The sequence below is a fragment of the Perna viridis genome, chromosome 13, assembly GCF_037379345.1.
Source record: "Perna viridis isolate PV_CMFRI_1.1 ecotype Kerala chromosome 13, ASM3737934v1, whole genome shotgun sequence".
Classification (NCBI taxonomy): domain Eukaryota; kingdom Metazoa; phylum Mollusca; class Bivalvia; order Mytilida; family Mytilidae; genus Perna; species Perna viridis.
This window is the reverse complement of record NC_142457.1, coordinates 34,799,116-34,817,709: the sequence shown is the minus strand read 5'-3', so window position 1 is coordinate 34,817,709 and position 18,594 is coordinate 34,799,116. Positions and strand designations below refer to the sequence as shown.

The window sequence follows — 18,594 nt, the reverse complement described above, 5'->3', positions numbered from 1 at the left end:
AATCTTTGTTAGGATATCCTTAACAATTTTTTATCTGCCGAAAAAAATGCCGCCACTAACAAAAATGAGGACATGTTGAAATAACTTGAAAATCAAAGGGTTTAGTCTAATTTTCTAGGGGGGAAATTGATCAGTATGGTAAAACCGACCTCTTCTGAAATTGTCATAAAGATCTGTTGCTCAATTTATGAGTTATTGCCCTAGAAAAAAGATGACAATTAGAGATTTATGTTGTAATATTAAAACCGGGCGGTTAACTAAGTTGCTCTGTGTTGATTAAATGATTCTTGTGACATAAGTACGGTTAGGTCATGCGTCCAGCTTTAGAAAGTTATAAAGACTAGTTTTGACCAGGTGAGCGATTCAGGCATTCTAGAGCCTCTAGTTTGAAAAAAAAGTACCTGTTTTTAATAGCATTGCACATTAAGTGTATGTATCACGTAACTATAAAATCCTTGTATAATTTTTTTTTATAATGTGGTGCTGAACCGGGCCTACCCTCAAAAATGGTTTATGTCGGTTGAAAGTACATTTGTATATGTAACTTGATTTTTTCCTTCAATTTTCCTGTTGAAAGTACAAGTCTTGGGTTGGAATACCATATAACGAAAATTCGTAGATTCGTCACTATCTGGTTCAAGAAGACGAATGTTTCCGAAGCTTACATGTACGTTGTCTGACATCTTTGATATGACAGATATTTTTTTTTGGTGTCTTGTATATTGTTGGTGAGTTGACATTCATGTGAATACCAATTATAGGGTTTATCCTAAGTTCCGTTTGCAGTTTCTTCCCCGAGTTCTAATTAGTCTTCAGTTGGTCTAATGATGATGTTTATGATTGAACTTCATTGATATCTCGGCAAATAAAGTATGAGCTAAATTGGTTATACGATAGTTGCATATGAAAAAGAAATGCTCTCAGCTGCGCCTCGAGGATTATCTTCCATATACCATAATCAACTATGGTAAATCTGTGAATGCCCCTTTTGGTGTAGTTACCCTTCATTCCTGATTTGGAGTTTAACCAGCCAGTTGTAATAAAGTATTTTCATTCACAGACCTTTGCATATTTTCAGGTTAGTAAATTTTATTTTCCTTTTTAAGTGCAAGACTTAATTAAAGAGGCTTCTCGGTTGCATTTTTGCAATGCGTGCAACTCAATTATATTTTTGTTATTTTGTTTGCAATTGGGTAACTTATTCTCGGAAGCAAATTAAAAGGGTCGTAAAGGCAGTTGCCCCTCAACTTTTTTGTGAAGTATTTTATTTTTGTTTAAAGTGATGAATTTTGGTAATGTAGAATTCATTTGTAATCTTTAAGTTTTGTTATTTAATTCGAGTCATTTGTTGAGTACCTTTACAATAGATTAGCGTCTTTTAAAATGGTTAGCAAGGGAGATAACTCATATTTACTCATAACGCAGCATGAACTTATAGTTTTGTTTGCAACGCTTTCCTAAGTTTAGACAATTTATTAGGAAGGTAAGTGTTAGAACTTTATTTTTGAAAGCCTTTAACGCACAGTTTTCATGTTTGCTAAGTAACAAAGCCCCAACAGATAATTTGTTGTTTTCCTAAATCTCCAAATGTTATATTCTAACTTTTCCCCTTTTCATATTATTACTACGCATAATTTACTGTATTTTGTAAATAATGTTTTGTTCACGGGTTCAATTTCGTTACTTTTGACCTTCTTTGCTACCTTTCATAGGAACTTATATTTATTTTAATTTAGTTGAAGAGTTGTCTCCACTTGAGACGCCAAAAGTTAATTTTGATGTTAATGTCTAGTAGGATCCATTTATAGATTTAAAGCAAATGATTTATGGTGTTATAGTGTATTATATTTGATTAATATGACATCTGAAAATATTTTTTACCATTACTGTTTTTGCCTAGCTCCTCGCTTCGCCCCAACATTCTTCACTTAGTTATTGTTCTTTATTTCTTGTAATATCTAGCCAAATTTGTTAGCACCACCTGGTGGGTAGCATTATTTTCGTGTATGACTACAATTCCAGCATTTTTTTTTTCAAGAAGAAATTATCCGTTTTGCATCTGAGGTTATTTTTTAGTGTAGCGGAAATGGCAAATTAGTTCCAATTGCTCTCCTTGTCTGCCCGAAATTTACACGCCCAAAAAATGTCAACCAACCAAGACTTGAACAGTGTGTCAATTTGAATGTACGCTGATTAATTAACATATCCTTTTGTAGCATTAAGATAATTACCAGTCATTATTTATACAGCGGACAAACTCATAGCACAGTAACTGCCAAAGGGACAGCACTTGTTTTGATGATTATTAAAACCACTATTAGTACATATTTGAACCTCTGGCAGATTTGGAATGTAGGGGTCAGAAGTTTAAATCCCATTTTTGTTGGAAGATTTTTAATTTTTTTTTTTGCAAAAATAAAAAAAAAAGAATAAAGATTAATCAGCGAGTCAACTATATATATATCTCATTTTGGAATTGGATACTGTCCTTCACGACTAATTATATAATATTGTATAGACAGTTGTTATTGACATTTTTTATTATGTTTTGTACCTCAGATCAGCAATTCTTAGCCTTGTACCCATTATTCTGGAACCAGTTTTTCGAAATCTCTGGATCCGCTCATGAAATCATATAATATTTTTTTGTTTGTTTGACAAAAGCCAAAGCTGATTCTTTGATAAATAATCATATCCTTATTCTGCATGAGTGAGAGCAACTAATATTTCGATAATTGCTGAGTGTAATTCTTTAAAACAGTAGCACAAACACGCCCTGTGTGTAACCTGAAAAGCCTGTCTATGTACAACTAAGCACACCCATTGAGTGTTTTTGGGGGTTACAGTTAAGGAAGAGACAGTTAAAGGAATAAATTATTACTAGTATATTATTTCCATGTACTTGTAGAAGGATTAATGAAATAAATAATAATTTAAATAAATATCCACTAAACCTAACATGATCAACTCATTCAAGTATATGGTATTGGAATATCCCCTCACCCACAGGATAAACTTCTGGGACGTAATATACATGTACTCCCATTGAATCCACTAATAGCGTTCAGAAGTTTTCTTTTACATTAATAGTGAAATGGTATTACCAATATTACACGTAGTGAATGTGTGTACCACCCATGCATATTTACAATGTACATACATGTATAAACATCTCTCCTTTAAAGCCGAAATCTGGGTTTGTGTGTGTGGAGGTGGGGGTAAAATGCTGAAATAAGGCAGGGCATTGGGAGTTCAAATTCTAAGACAGTCAGTGGGCAGATTGAAAATTATATAGTATCATCATTTTTGTAGGCAGTGTGTCATTGAACAGTCCCTGTGTATACAATGAACGGTCCCTTTGTAAACAATGGATGGTCCATATGTATACATGCCACTCCTTGTTCTTAACTATTTTTTTGGTTTGGTTTGTTTTGTTTTGTTTTGTTTGGGGGGGATTTTCCGACACAGTCGGTGTTGCTGTGCTTTTTACCCTTTGAGCTTAAGGACGCTCTTCTATGGAAACGCAAGTCACCTGATTGCAGTTCTTTTTCCCAAATTGGCCAAATACTGTTAACTTAGTGGGGTTCGAAAAGAAAATTGAAATTGCGTGCCATGCGTTATTTCCTGATGAAAGTTATAAGTAAAAAGAACAATTTTTTCCTGTGTACTTGTTTAATCTTTAGGTTACAGACCACCAATTCAACCAATGAGCATTTGGAACGTACGCAAAAATAGTCCTACGCAGAAATTACCCCTGTTCCTCATAGTGCTGTGAAAAAAGTTCTCATCTTATTTAAAAAATTTAAACAGTTTCTGAAAGGAAAAACATTTCTGTACATTTTATAGGTGCATTTTGCTTCTTGTGATGTGAAGCCTAATCTCCATAATGAATTTTAAATATACCCCTATCTTGTGAAAACACTGGGATTTCCCATGCTATTTATAGACCCTTCACTTCCGGTGACCAGTACTGCACTGCAAGTCTGCTAACCCCACATGCCATTCTGCGGATTGTGAGCTGACATATGTAGAATCATGCTGATATATAGTCATCTGCAGGTTAAAGTTAAGGTAAAGTCCAGAGAAGCCATTGAATATTGTGAAATTAGCATAGAAGCCTATGGGAAGTTGAATTAGTGGTTTTTAGCCTTAAGATGAAGCCATGGCAAAATGAAAAGTTTCTTGAAATAGCTTTAAACTACTTGAAGATCTTGTTAACTTTGCCATGACAGGAATACACTACAAAAATCCTTCAAAATATGCATTTTTTTAAGTTATAGGTCCAAATTATGGAAAATTGGTCTTTTTGGCTGATTTTTATGTCCTATCTTGTAAAAAGTGTAGAAAATTTAGTAAAAATATCAAATATTAAACTTTGAGGGCTATATTTACCTAAATATGGTAGTAATAAGCACTTGAAATCAAGTTTTGTGTAGATTTGAGCAAAAATTAGGTTAGAAATGAGGAAAAACTCACTTTCATTAGTGCGGTTAAGGCCATATAAGCATTCCCCTATGGCAACATGGAAAATCCATTATTGAGCACTTTTTTTGCTTTAGGTGCCCTTTACTGGTCATGTTTTAATGTGAAAACACTGTATTTACAAATTTAAAGCCAAATATATCACCTTTTGTGAAAATTTAAAGATTTAGGGTTTTTGACATGTGATCAAGAAAAAGGGGGAGGCATGTCAGAAATAAATTTTTAAAAATAGACCAATTTCTCAGAAAATGATTACTTTTAAAACTATTTCTTCATTAATATTGTTAAAAAACAAGTTGTGGTTGATATTTTTTATTTGAAAAGTCAGAAAAAGTTCTTTGCAAATATTTAATGCATTTCAGTATGGTAGAATATTGTCACTTTTTTGCTCGCACAACTTGGTTACCCTATATTTAAAAATCAAATATTTAAAAAAGTGCTTGTCACATTTCACTGAAACTTTGCAGATGCATTCAGTATGTGTGTAGGAAGATACCTGTATAGTTATTAATTTTTTCTAAGACAAAAAGTGACTCTTTAGGTTACAGACAACCAATTCAACCAATGAGCATTTGGAACGTACGCAAAAATAGTCCTACGCAGAAATTACCCCTGTTCCTCATAGTGCTGTGAAAAAAGTTCTCATCTTATTTAAAAAATTTAAACAGTTTCTGAAAGGAAAAACATTTCTGTACATTTTATAGGTGCATTTTGCTTCTTGTGATGTGAAGCCTAATCTCCATAATGAATTTTAAATATACCCCTATCTTGTGAAAACACTGGGATTTCCCATGCTATTTATAGACCCTTCACTTCCGGTGACCAGTACTGCACTGCAAGTCTGCTAACCCCACATGCCATTCTGAGGATTGTGAGCTGACATATGTAGAATCATGCTGATATATAGTCATCTGCAGGTTAAAGTTAAGGTAAAGTCCAGAGAAGCCATTGAATATTGTGAAATTAGCATAGAAGCCTATGGGAAGTTGAATTAGTGGTTTTTAGCCTTAAGATGAAGCCATGGCAAAATGAAAAGTTTCTTGAAATAGCTTTAAACTACTTGAAGATCTTGTTAACTTTGCCATGACAGGAATACACTACAAAAATCCTTCAAAATATGCATTTTTTAAGTTATAGGTCCTAATTCAGCCAAATTGGTCTTTTTGGCTGATTTTTATGTCCTGTCTTGTAAAAAGTGTAGAAAATTTAGTAAAAATATCAAATATTAAACTTTGAGGGCTATATTTACCTAAATATGGTAGTAATAAGCACTTGAAATCAAGTTTTGTGTAGATTTGAGCAAAAATTAGGTTAGAAATGAGGAAAAACTCACTTTCATTACTGCGGTTAAGGCCATATAAGCATTCCCCTATGGCAACATGGAAAATCCATTATTGAGCACTTTTTTTGCTTTAGATGCCCTTTACTGGTCATGTTTTAATGTGAAAACACTCTATTTACAAATTTAAAGCCAAATATATCACCTTTTGTGAAAATTTAAAGATTTAGGGTTTTTGACATGTGATCAAGAAAAAGGGGGAGGCATGTCAGAAATAAATTTTTAAAAATAGACCAATTTCTCAGAAAATGATTACTTTTAAAACTATTTCTTCATTAATATTGTTAAAAAACAAGTTGTGGTTAATATTTTTTATTTGAAAAGTCAGAAAAAGTTCTTTGCAAATATTTAATGCATTTCAGTATGGTAGAATATTGTCACTTTTTTGCTCGCACAACTTGGTTACCCTATATTTAAAAATCAAATATTTAAAAAAGTACTTGTCACATTTCACTGAAACTTTGCAGATACATTCAGTATGTGTGTAGGAAGATACCTGTATAGTTATTAATTTTTTCTAAGACAAAAAGTGACTCTTTAGGTTACAGACCACCAATTCAACCAATGAGCATTTGGAACGTACGCAAAAATAGTCCTACGCAGAAATTACCCCTGTTCCTCATAGTGCTGTGAAAAAAGTTCTCATCTTATTTAAAAAATTTAAACAGTTTCTGAAAGGAAAAACATTTCTGTACATTTTATAGGTGCATTTTGCTTCTTGTGATGTGAAGCCTAATCTCCATAATGAATTTTAAATATACCCCTATCTTGTGAAAACACTGGGATTTCCCATGCTATTTATAGACCCTTCACTTCCGGTGACCAGTACTGCACTGCAAGTCTGCTAACCCCACATGCCATTCTGAGGATTGTGAGCTGACATATGTAGAATCATGCTGATATATAGTCATCTGCAGGTTAAAGTTAAGGTAAAGTCCAGAGAAGCCATTGAATATTGTGAAATTAGCATAGAAGCCTATGGGAAGTTGAATTAGTGGTTTTTAGCCTTAATACAATACTGGACCCACTTGGGTTTAATCAAGTTCCAAATATTTCGAGAAATAGTTGTCTATTGCGGAAACCATTGTTACTTTAAATTGTATTTCAAATAACATAACATAATATTAAAAATGACTTACATGTATCTGCCAAATTGAATAAGTTTCCTAACATGATTTTTGTCCTGTAATTCTTGCATCTGTTATCCCTTTAGGGATTCAGTGCTGAAGATATGTTTTTGTTTTGACCACCACCAATTGTGGTTAAAATAAAAAAAAAGTATCTCCAGCACTGAATCTTAAAGGGATTATTGCATCTGGAGATTGGCTAAACTCTCTAGGCAAGGAGTGTCTGTTCTAAGTTCCATTTTTTTTCAAGACGTGTCTACACTGAAGACAGAATATTGAAATATTGAATAATGTGATAATATATTTATACCAATAAATGGCCTGGTTCACTCCAGTTTAAGTCAAAAACCAGAATACTCCGGTTCCATGATATGTTTGTTGTTCCTGTACCCAGAGCGGGCTTTAATTGAGACATTTGACTTCCGCTATTTTGTAAAAAAAAATATTATAGAAGTTGATTATATTAAACCATAATTTTGATATTCATAATATTGGTAAGTTGTGTAAGAAGGCATCTCAGGATCAGCTAAATATACTAAAACGCTTTGGTCCAGTTTTAAATAGTCTCACAAAACTCACCGTAAGTCACACTTTTTGGGCTCTTTGTCAGATTCATGACACATCTTATCAAAGAAATGAGATTGAAACACAAATTTATGGGTTTGAATTCGAAGTTTCTTAAGTTTGGGTTTTGGGAGAAATTTGACCTGCTTAATCGTGTTGATGACACAGGTATTTGAGGACATGTCCCTCTTGGTGCGTATCCCCTTTTTTTTCTGACAGACTTTTCACATATTTTTTGGCTTTTTCCCTTTTTCTATACAATATGGGTCAATACAATGCACATCTAGTTACCGATGTATCGGCAGGTCCCTACATGTACATTTTTTTTGTATATCAGAGCCTCTGGGGCACTCATATAGGGACCTGTCCTCACGTATCTGTGGTTTGCGGGACAAATAAATATGATTAAATCGTGTAAGTTCGCACGTATGACCATTTTCGATACTTTTACTCTATTAATTAAATGATTCTTGTGAAAATAGTACAGTAAGGTCAAGAGTCCAGCTCTAGAAACTAAATGACCAAGTTTGACTAGGTGAGCGATAAAGTTTGCCAGGACAGGTACGATAACACAGGTAATTCGTTGTGCATTTATGACAAAATTAGGAAGAAACACACTATATTCGTATACAACGAAAAGTCTTGGGGGGAATTAAGTGTGATCCCTTACCTTTTAGATCGGCTTGTTCTGAAACTCAAATAAATACTTCATTTGTGTAAAGCTCATCAATTTTTTAGTCTAACTGCAAAGTTTTACGGAAATTTGTTTAAAAAAAAAAGATTTATGCAAACTTTATATCCATGGTGTACATGTATGTTGTGACTTCAACTTTGTGCAGATTGGATAAAGAAGTGTCCTATAAATGGCCTCAATTCAAATATTTGAAGATTTACTCTGTCGTTTTTTCTTTATTTACATTGCTTTGCATGTTTCTGAAGTACAAAACACCAGCTAGTCAGGTTTCCATCTGATTTAAGACAAAAATATGTGTTTTAATACATGATACTGCAGGATTAGAGCATTTTCACTTAGTACAGGTGTACATATATAAAAACTCATTTTTAGAAGCTAAAAGTAAATGAATGAACCCAAACTTGCTTCTAAAGTGCTCCAGACACATTAAATGTACTTTAAAAATAATTATTTATCCAAAATATATGTAAAAGAATGGGAAATCATGCTTTTTTTTACATTTTCAAGACATTTCTCTCTCAAATTTGTTTTCAGAATTGCATACCAATGCAGTACAGAGTTGTGCATGTATTACAAGAGGTTGCAACAACTGACAAAAACTGTTATTTTACCAAATGACCTTTCCAAATTAGCTCATTTGCCCAATTTTACCATGATGCCATAAGCAATTAAGAGATTTACATTGAAAATTCCATAGAAACCCATTTAGATATGGACAAAATGAAAATTTTTTTTTTTTTTGTTTTTAGCCACATTTCAATTTTATTCCGTTAATTCTCAGAAATAACCCCCCAAAACATATGAAAATGTGACCTCTCCAATAGGTACATGTATCAGAACACAATTAATTTTGAAATGCATTTCAACAGACCCATTTTGACATATAAAAAAATTTACACCACTTCAAATTCAATAAAACTTTACCATAATGGAAACATGTATAGAAACATTTCTTAATGAGTGCCATTCTATGCTTTAGAGACCTCGTAGATATGAAAAGTGACCACTGCCAAATGTCCTTAATTTTGACTTTGTTCCACAGGACCAAATAAAAATTTCCACATGAAATTACAGAATGAAAAAAAATCCCTTGTATATTTGATCCTTGCCCCACATATCTGTTGCAAATACTATTAAAGATGTAAAGTTCAGGACAGCAAAAAACATTGGAAGAAACACACTAAAAAAAAAACTCTATTCTGATTCAACATTGTGGAGGATTTTAAAGTACACAAGTCACAAGTACAAAACACCAGCTTGTCAGGTTTCCATCTGATTTAAGACAAAAATATGTTTTAATACATGATACTGCAGTATTAGAGCATTTTCACTTAGTACAGGTGTACATATATAAAAACTCATTTTTAGAAGCTAAAAGTAAATGAATGAACCCAAACTTGCTTCTAAAGTGTTCCAGACACATTAAATGTACTTTAAAAATAACAGAGGCTGTCTTTTAGGTTAAACTATCAGATGATGTCATTTAAATCAAGCCAAGACCATGAAATTACAGAATGAAAAAAAAATCCCTTGTACATGTATATTTGATCCTTGCCCCACATATCTGTTGCAAATACTATTAAAGAAGTAAAGTTCATGACAGCAAAAAACATTGGAAGAAACACACTAAAAAAAACCTCTATTCTGATTCCACATTGTGGAGGATTTTAAAGTACACAAGTCTGTATGTTGTTTGGTCAGATCTGAAATTAAGAAAATACATGAATTTCCTATTTATTTTATGAAAAAATCAATAAAACATGCAATCATAAAGAGTCATCTTGAATAAACTGTACATGTACTGCAGAATTACCTCCCTTTACAGTATAAATTTAATTTTCTGATTTTTGAGGTATTTGTTATAATATCTTAACTTATTTTTGTTGAAATCAGTTTTCTATGTATTTTATTACCTTTTGCTGTAAGAAAATTGTATTTAGAAGGGATTTTTGACCCTCCTTGGATTTATGCCTCTGAAAATGTCATTAATCAGGGGCGGATCCAGGATTTGAGTTTAAGGGGGTGGGCATTAATTGAATTTAATGTCGCGCAAAGCTAGGCAAAACAAATTATGGAGTGAAACTTCTGGTGAAAATGTTCAGTAAATAAGATCTATTTTTGGTGCAAATTTCAGAAAAATGTGTTTATTTTTTATGGATTGGTATCCCCTGAGTTGAATATGGCAATAATTTCAATACTGAACAGATTAGTGATTCAGTCTGTTTGTCACACGTTAGGTTTGGAGGTAGCTGTTATATCTTGGGTTGATTAGTAAAGTGTATATCGTGATCTCATGTCTGTCTGTCTGTCACACATTAGTTTTGGCAGTGTTTGTTTACCTCTACTTGATAGTCAAGTGAATGTAGTGATGTCATGTTAGTCTTGTCTGTCTGTTAGGTTTTTAGATATTTTGTATACTTGTGGTAAATTAGTCAAGTGTATAAAATGATTTCATGTCAGTCTGTCTTTAGCATGTTAGGTTTGAAACTAGTTTTTTTTATACCTCTGGTAAATTAGTCAAGTGTTTAAAGTGATCTCGTGTCTGTCTGTCTGTACCTTGATAGGTTTTGAGGTAGTATTTCATACCTCTAGTAAATTAGTTAAGTGAATAAAGTGATGTCATGTCAGTCTGTCTGTCTGTCGGTCTGTCTGTTAGGTTTTTAGGTATTTTATATACCTGTGGTAAATTAGTCAAGTGTATAAAGTGATCTCTTGTCTGGCTGTCTGTAGCATATTAGGTTTTGAGCTAGTTTTTTATACCTCTGGTAAATTAGTCAAGTGTATTAAGTGATCTTGTGTCTGTCTGTCTGTCTGTAGCATGTTGATTTGGATGTAGTTTTCTTATACCTCTGGTAAATTAGCCAGGTGTATAAAGTGTCAGTCTGTCTGTGTGTCTGTCTGTCAGTTAGGTTTTTATTTTAGGTATTTTATATACCTGTGGTAAATTAGTCAAGTGTATAAAGTGATCTTGTATCTGTCTGTCTGTAGCATGTTATGTTTGGAGCTAGTTTTTTTATACCTCTTGTAAATTAGTTAAGTGTATTAAGTGATCTCGTGTCTGTCTGTCTGTAGCATGTTAGGTTTGGAGGTAGTTTTTTTATACTTCTGGTAAATAAGTCAAGTATATTAAGTGATCTCCTTTCTGTCTCTCTGTCTGTCTGTCTGTCTGTAGCATGTTAGGTTTGGTGGTAGGTATTTTATACTTCTGGTAAATTAGTCAAGTGTATTAATAGATCTCATGTCTGTCTGTCTGTCAGTCTGTTAGGTTTTTAGGTATTTTATATACCTGTGGTAAATTAGTCAAGTGTATAAAGTGATCTTGTATCTGTCTGTCTGTAGCATGTTATGTTTGGAGCTAGTTTTTTTATACCTCTTGTAAATTAGTTAAGTGTATTAAGTGATCTCGTGTCTGTCTGTCTGTAGCATGTTAGGTTTGGAGGTAGTTTTTTTATACTTCTGGTAAATAAGTCAAGTATATTAAGTGATCTCCTTTCTGTCTCTCTGTCTGTCTGTCTGTCTGTAGCATGTTAGGTTTGGTGGTAGGTATTTTATACTTCTGGTAAATTAGTCAAGTGTATTAATAGTTCTCATGTCTGTCTGTCTGTCAGTCTGTTAGGTTTTTAGGTATTTTATATACCTGTGGTAAATTAGTCAAGTGTATAAAGTAACCTTTTGTCTGGCTGTCTGTAGCATATTGGGTTTGGAGCTAGTTTTTTATACTTCTGGTAAATTAGTCAAGTGTATTAAGTGATCTCGTGTCTGTCTGTCTGTAGCATGTTGATTTGGAGGTAGTTTTTTTTTTTACCTTTGGTAAATTAGCCAGGTGTATATATTGATGTTATGTCAGTCTGTCTGTAGCTTTATTGGTTTGGAGGTAGTTTTTTGTTCTACCTCTGGTAAATTAGTCAGGTGTATAAAGTGATGTCATGTCAGTCTGTTTGTCTGTTAGGTTTTTGGGTATTTTCTATATATATGTGGTAAATTAGTCAAATGTATAAAGTGATCTCTTGTCTGTTGGTCTGTCTGTAGTATGTTAGGCTTGTAGGTAGTTTTTATACCTCTTGTTACTTAGTCAAGTGTATAAAGTGGTCAAGGTGTCAGTCTAACTGTCTGATTAGTATAGCCTGAAGTGTATATAGTGATTTCATGTTTGTCTGTCTGTCTGTCTGTCATGTTTGCTTGGTATGTAGTTTGTATATACCTCTGATTAATTAGTCAAGTGTATAACGTTGTCAAGGTGCCAGTCTAACTGTTTGATTAGTCAAGCCTAAAGTTTACATGTATATTGTGGTTTCATGTCTGTCTGTTACGTGTTAGGTTGGAGGTAGTTTATTAACCTCAGGTTAATTAGTCAAGTGTATAAAGTGGTCTGGGTATCAGTCTTTCTGTCTGTTAGGACAGGTTTGGTTTAAAAATAAAATCCATGAGTTGCATATTTTGTGCTTGTATGTACAACATTTTTTTCGGTTCTATTTTCAGGTCTGGTGTCTCTCCAGTGGCATAGAAGTATGTGTCGGAAGAACTCGTAGTCTGCTTTCATCTCAATTGTTCCATGTTCATCTTCACTGAGTAAATATCATCTTCCAGTACTATGTACTTGGGGCTGTTTGAGATGATGGCATTTCATCATTATCTATGGATTCAGCAACTGAGGACCTACCACAAATATTTTTTGCCTTCATCTTGGAGAATGGATTTAGACTCTCATTTGTACAAACCAGCCTGACTTCTTGAGTGCTCCAGAATGTATCTAGACCCTTCCTTTCTACTAACTACCCTGACCCTCTTTTTGGGTGGAGTATAACCAGTTGGGATCATCATGATAAACTTCTGATGTTCAAGTATCTTTTTTATCAGAGTTAATTGAAGGTGATTTATGCTCTCCAGATTTGTAGGGTTTATGCTATTTGATATGAAAATTGACATTTTAATCCATGTTTTACACAAAAACTGTGTTATTTACTAACTGTTACAGTCTGTATCATCAAAACTTTCAGCTGTTGGTCCAAACAGTCAATTGCAGTAATTGTTTTATAAGAATGCAACTTAAATTCTCAGACTTTTCACTAACCCGAATCAATCTTTACTAGCCTCAGGTTTTGGGCTAATGACGAAAAGCACCGACTGAACTAACAAAGCAATGTCACTATATTTTTTTATCTATGTACGTTATTTTGTATGAATTACATACTGTGAAACTTGTCTAAACCTACATCCTTCAAATTTAAATTGGCTCCTCTAAGACTTGTATAGGTTGTTGGTTTTCTAAGGTTCCAAAATCTACATTTACACTGATATAAAGATCTTCAACAAAGTGTCTGATTTAGACAGAATTCACTTTATCAAATATCTAAATTTTGAGCTGCGCTTTTTGTTTCAAATCAAGTTTTTAATTATTTTTTTGGTTATCTCCCTTAGACCAATATTTTTTAGCTTCTCTTTAATTTTATTTTTTATCAGATTGTTATTTGAGGCTTTACATTACAAGCCAATGTAAAGTGAAGTCCCAATATCCAGTTGAGGCAGCACTGACCATATTTTACTGAAAGGAGGAAGGAGGGGATGGGGGGCTGAAATTAATAATTTGGAGAATAAAAATCAAAATCCACCACAAAAAATGTTTTTACTAATGCACCCCAATTTTTAATATTGCCTTTGTTATCAGCCTGAGATATTGGTATCGGTGAGTCATAAGGTACCATTTCAATCAAGGGTTGATCGCAAGGGCAATCAGAGGTCCTCAGCTTTTCTACTTACAAACCTCAGAGGCACTAGCTCCTCGCTTCACCCCAAAATTATTGAGAGTTATTGTGTATTAATTTCTGGTGATATATAACCAAATTTTTCAGCGCCTCCCGGTGGATAGTCGTATATGACTACAACTCTGGAACTCGTTATAAAATCAAACCACCCTACTTTGTAGGAAGCTGGCATCATATGAAGATGTACATGAAGAAATATGGTTACTGTCAGGGAGACTACAAAGGGAGATAATCCAAATCGAGTATGTTTCATGTTTATAAATCATAAGTGCATCTTCTCTAACAATGAAAGGGATTTTGATGAAACTTTATAGAAAGGTTTGCAACATGTTTAGATGTGCATGAAGTAATATAATTACTGCCAAGGGGAGATAATTGAGTGCTGCAATAATAAAATCTCAGAAGGGCAACTCCTCCTAAACCGCTCGACTGATTTTGATAAAACTTCATAGGAAAGTAAGGCATTATATATAGATGTGCATGCAGGAATAAGGTTACAATCAGGGGACTGCAAAATGAGAAAGGTGGGGGAGTCTGGCTTGGTTTGTTATAAAAAAAATAAGTTTATTCCAAATTTATGCCAAAATTTTGTTCTCCGTCATACGATTAAAAAATATGATTCAATATTGCCACCATCCCTAAACAATGTGAGTTATAATTCAAATAAGACTTTTAACACCGGCCGTTGCTGAAAAAATAAATTATTTTTGCATGTGGGCAAAAAAAATCCAAATCAACATAAAATTTGAGCCCCCCCCCCCAATTAGAAAATTGTCTGAGCCTTAATTAAATATTTAATAAATGAAATGCTTAGCAGGGCTAAGCTTGTGGAGACTGCTGAGGTTAAACCATGAAGAGTTGGGTCAAGTTCAAAGCTTGCTACAGATTTCAATTTCAATGCAATTAGACAGTTGAGACAGGAAGAGAACTTGACCTAAATTAGCTATGTCTCTTTTTGGCCATTTATTCCTAAATAAGCATAACCCCCATAGTCAATCCAAGCCTTTCTTTTGAGATGGGGTATGCCACCTTGATGTACAATTTGTAAGATCCATTCATCTTTACGCAAGCTATTATCTGCAAAACAGGAAAAGATTTGTTTCTGGCCCCTCATTCACAATCAGTTCAAGTTAAAAACCCCAAAATCAATACTGGATTTTCATTTGTGATTTAATTTGCTTAAGGTCTATATACTTATACTCAAGTCATCAACATGAAATATCTACGACGACAGTAACGAAACTGACGACAGAGTGACACCATTATAGGACTGCAGATTTGTATTAACCTATCTGGATCCACACCTGTTAGAATCTTAATATTTTTTTGTTTGTTCATTTCTGTAATTTGTATAAATTTTGTGAATGCTTTATTTATGGTGTCAGTGGGAAGAGATTGACTGATTGATTTATTTATTGATTGATAACAGTTAATTATCTGTGTGAAAGCCAAGCAGAGATAATGTGGCATCATACCATTGTGTTGGAAATGCACAAGATTAACCACTCATGGGAAAGCCTACAGGAAGTGGCCAAAGACAGGCAAAAGTGGCATGTCTTTGTTGTTGCCCAAACTTCCAGTTGGTGTACTGGACAGTAAGTAAGAAACAGCTTTATACATGATCCTATCGTCACACTAAACAGTTCAATGTGCTAGCTCGTGGAATTACCATCCATCATTAAATCATTCACTGGTTTCCTAGAAATAAGCCAAAAAAATGTGTGTTTATTGTCACATCCTGAAAAAAATAGGGTCAACCGGCTGGTCATTGTTTTATCGCCATTTTGTACAATAATTGAGGAAACAGTTACAGACAGTAATTAAGAAGCAGCTGGATACTTTATTCTATGTTCACACCAATCTATTCAATGTGCTAGCTCATGGAAGTACCATCCATCATTAAATAAATTACTGGTTTCCAAGAGATAAGGCAAGCCTTACCTTGAACCATTGCCTTAATATCTGTATTTTCTGCTATTTTGGCAGATACAGAGAAGTAAAAAACAACCAATCCTTAAAAATGGTCCTATGATCACTCAAACTTGTTGACAAGGGAGGAAATTACAACTAGCCCCTGAAGACAAACAAAATGAGAGTTTTGTAGAATATATATTTATATTTTTACATCTTCTATTTGTACAAAATTAAAAGACAATTACACAAAAAATTATCAGATTTTCTTTAATTCAACAATTGTACCCCGGTAAGTAAATTTTTGGATACTTGGAAAATTCTGGAGCAATAACTCATCTCATTTATGATTATTGTGGAGTACAATGGCTTGATTTAAAATGTTTCACAGTAATAATGAATTGGAAGAAAACTTAATTGATACACCAAAATAGAGGTATAATTAAGTAATTGTCATATCAACTTTAAAACTTAAATTTCTTTTGCACTAAAATTACTTACAAAAAATTAAGTGGTAAATGTTGTTATAATATTATAATAAAGTCTACAAAAACAAAACAAAACAATCAAATACAAAAAAAAAAAACAATAAAAAATAAAACAACTACATGTAAGTCCCCAAAATGATAAAATCTTGATTAAAAGTTTTGTTTGTTACAATCATCAACTCCTACTAATGATGACTGATGGATAGCATTGACATGGTTTGGAAGCAAAATGGATTGTCTCCCTTAGAACTACAATGTCCATTACAATGTACTTAAAAATTACTTACATGTAGAATTTAAATTAATGGATTGTATCTCTTTTTGAACTTAATATATAAGTGTAAGTTTTTGTAAGAATCAGGCAAAATGGTTGTAAAAACCCCACCAATCTGACAATTTAATTTCATGCTAGGATACTTTCTCTATATCATACCATAATTTGATCTTTGCATCTCTGGATTTGTCCAGAAATTTTTTCAAGAGAATGTTAGAAAAATGAAATTTTTGACAGAATTTGCTGCCCTTGAATTCTTCATTTTATGTGCATTTCAATGTGATTATAACTCATGTTATCAAAATGATATGAAATTTTTTTACTTTTTTTCTTTGAATTTAGAGCAAATACATGTAGTCAAATTACACTAGCAAAACTGTTGGTTTTTTCATACCATGGTTCAACAACTGCCAAATTCTTACAGAGACTGACACTCGATACATACATTACATAATTCTAAGAGAGATATCTCAATAAGAAAATAACAATTCTTTACATGTACTAAAAAAAAAACCTGTAAGCAAACCTCACTTGGTGATATCCTCCTGCCGCTTTCCTACCCAAAAAACCATATACATCTAGGATACCCCTTCAATGATTAAACAATTCAGATGCAAAAACTAAATAGGAGATTCAAAATAATATCAAGTAATGAATAATCTGCGGAAGTAACATCAAATTCAATTCAGCGATATCATAGAAGTTGCAGATTAGGAAAGCCCTTCTCCCCCACCACATATCCAGATAAATTTTGCATCAGGTAACCCCAAAAGTCATTCAGTTAGAAAAAAAAATAGGAAATGCACAATAGCATCATAATACATGTATAAAGAATATGTGAAAGTTCCATCGAATTCCATTCAGGGGTTTCAGGGGAGCTGAAGGACGAACAAACACCATGATCACTAAACACCTGTACTGTACTTGTATCTACAGCTTTTCAAGATATGTGGATAGCTGAAGACACAATGGATTATACATGTACATATGAAAAAACCTTAAGTAGCTACATGTAAGTTCAACATATATATAAATAAATTCTCACTAGACATTGTTCATCAAAAAAAAAATATTGGCTGAGCACATAATAGAAGACTCCATGAATTGTTAAAGTCTCTAGAAAATATCCAATGTTTAAAATGTCCATGTTGACTGCGTCCTTATGATGCATTCATATTCCACAGGCTATATTGAAATATGTCACAACTTCTAAATAGACGGTTTGTCGTTGATCATGTTAATATCCACATCGATCATGATCAATCATGATGGCCTCGTCCACATGGAAAAATCCAAATTCACCAAGTTTTTAAAATCCACTTCCACTGAGCCTTGTTCTTCTTGATAAATTAACATTGTCTTAGTCTATCATGAGAAAAATTCCAAATCATTCAACCATTAAAATATATGTACATGTACAATGTAATTTGAAATGGCAAGGCCTTAAAAAGTGTTACTAACGGTACAAAAATACTAACTAGGTGTATTCATCACAGTAAAAAGCTTCACTGGCCTTGTTCATCATTTCACTTGAGTTTTCCTATTAAATTAACCTTCATTAGATCTGAACTAATTTAAGATAATTATAAAATTTAAGTGTTAACCTAAGGCCAAAAAATGTGTGTTTACAGTCATCCAATCGACCATCATTTTATTGCTGTGACCCTAACTTTTTTATTGGCAATTTTCTGAAATTCTGGAAATTCTTTTCCGTCACCGGTACTGGTATTTATCGTATTAAACAACAATGGTGGCCTCCAGTGCCAGCACTGTCAGCAATTGTACACCCCCCCCCAAAAAAAAAAAAAAACAAAAACAAAAACAAAAACAAAACAAAATAAACGTGACGGTAAACACACATACTTTCATTTTGGCCTAAGCACAGTGGCAGATTCAGGGGATTGGGCCCCGCCCCTCCCCCCATTTGATTGAAATTTCTAATTTCTATATTTG

At 33.3% G+C, this 18,594-nt stretch overlaps 1 protein-coding gene across 6 annotated transcripts in view; it reads right to left on the bottom strand.

Annotated features, from left to right (window-relative positions):
- LOC148600596 (uncharacterized) overlaps positions 1 to 18,594 on the bottom strand; it is a 72,445-nt gene that overhangs the window by 27,541 nt on the left and 26,310 nt on the right. Inside the window, exon 4 of one of the 6 annotated variants that reach the window (XM_088557563.1) lies at positions 16,135 to 18,006. The exons of the other annotated variants lie outside the window; for them this stretch is intronic. The gene's annotated coding sequence lies outside the window, so the exon portion shown is untranslated. Of the gene's footprint in view, positions 1 to 16,134; positions 18,007 to 18,594 lie in introns of those variants that run through there. 6 annotated transcript variants of the gene reach the window in all.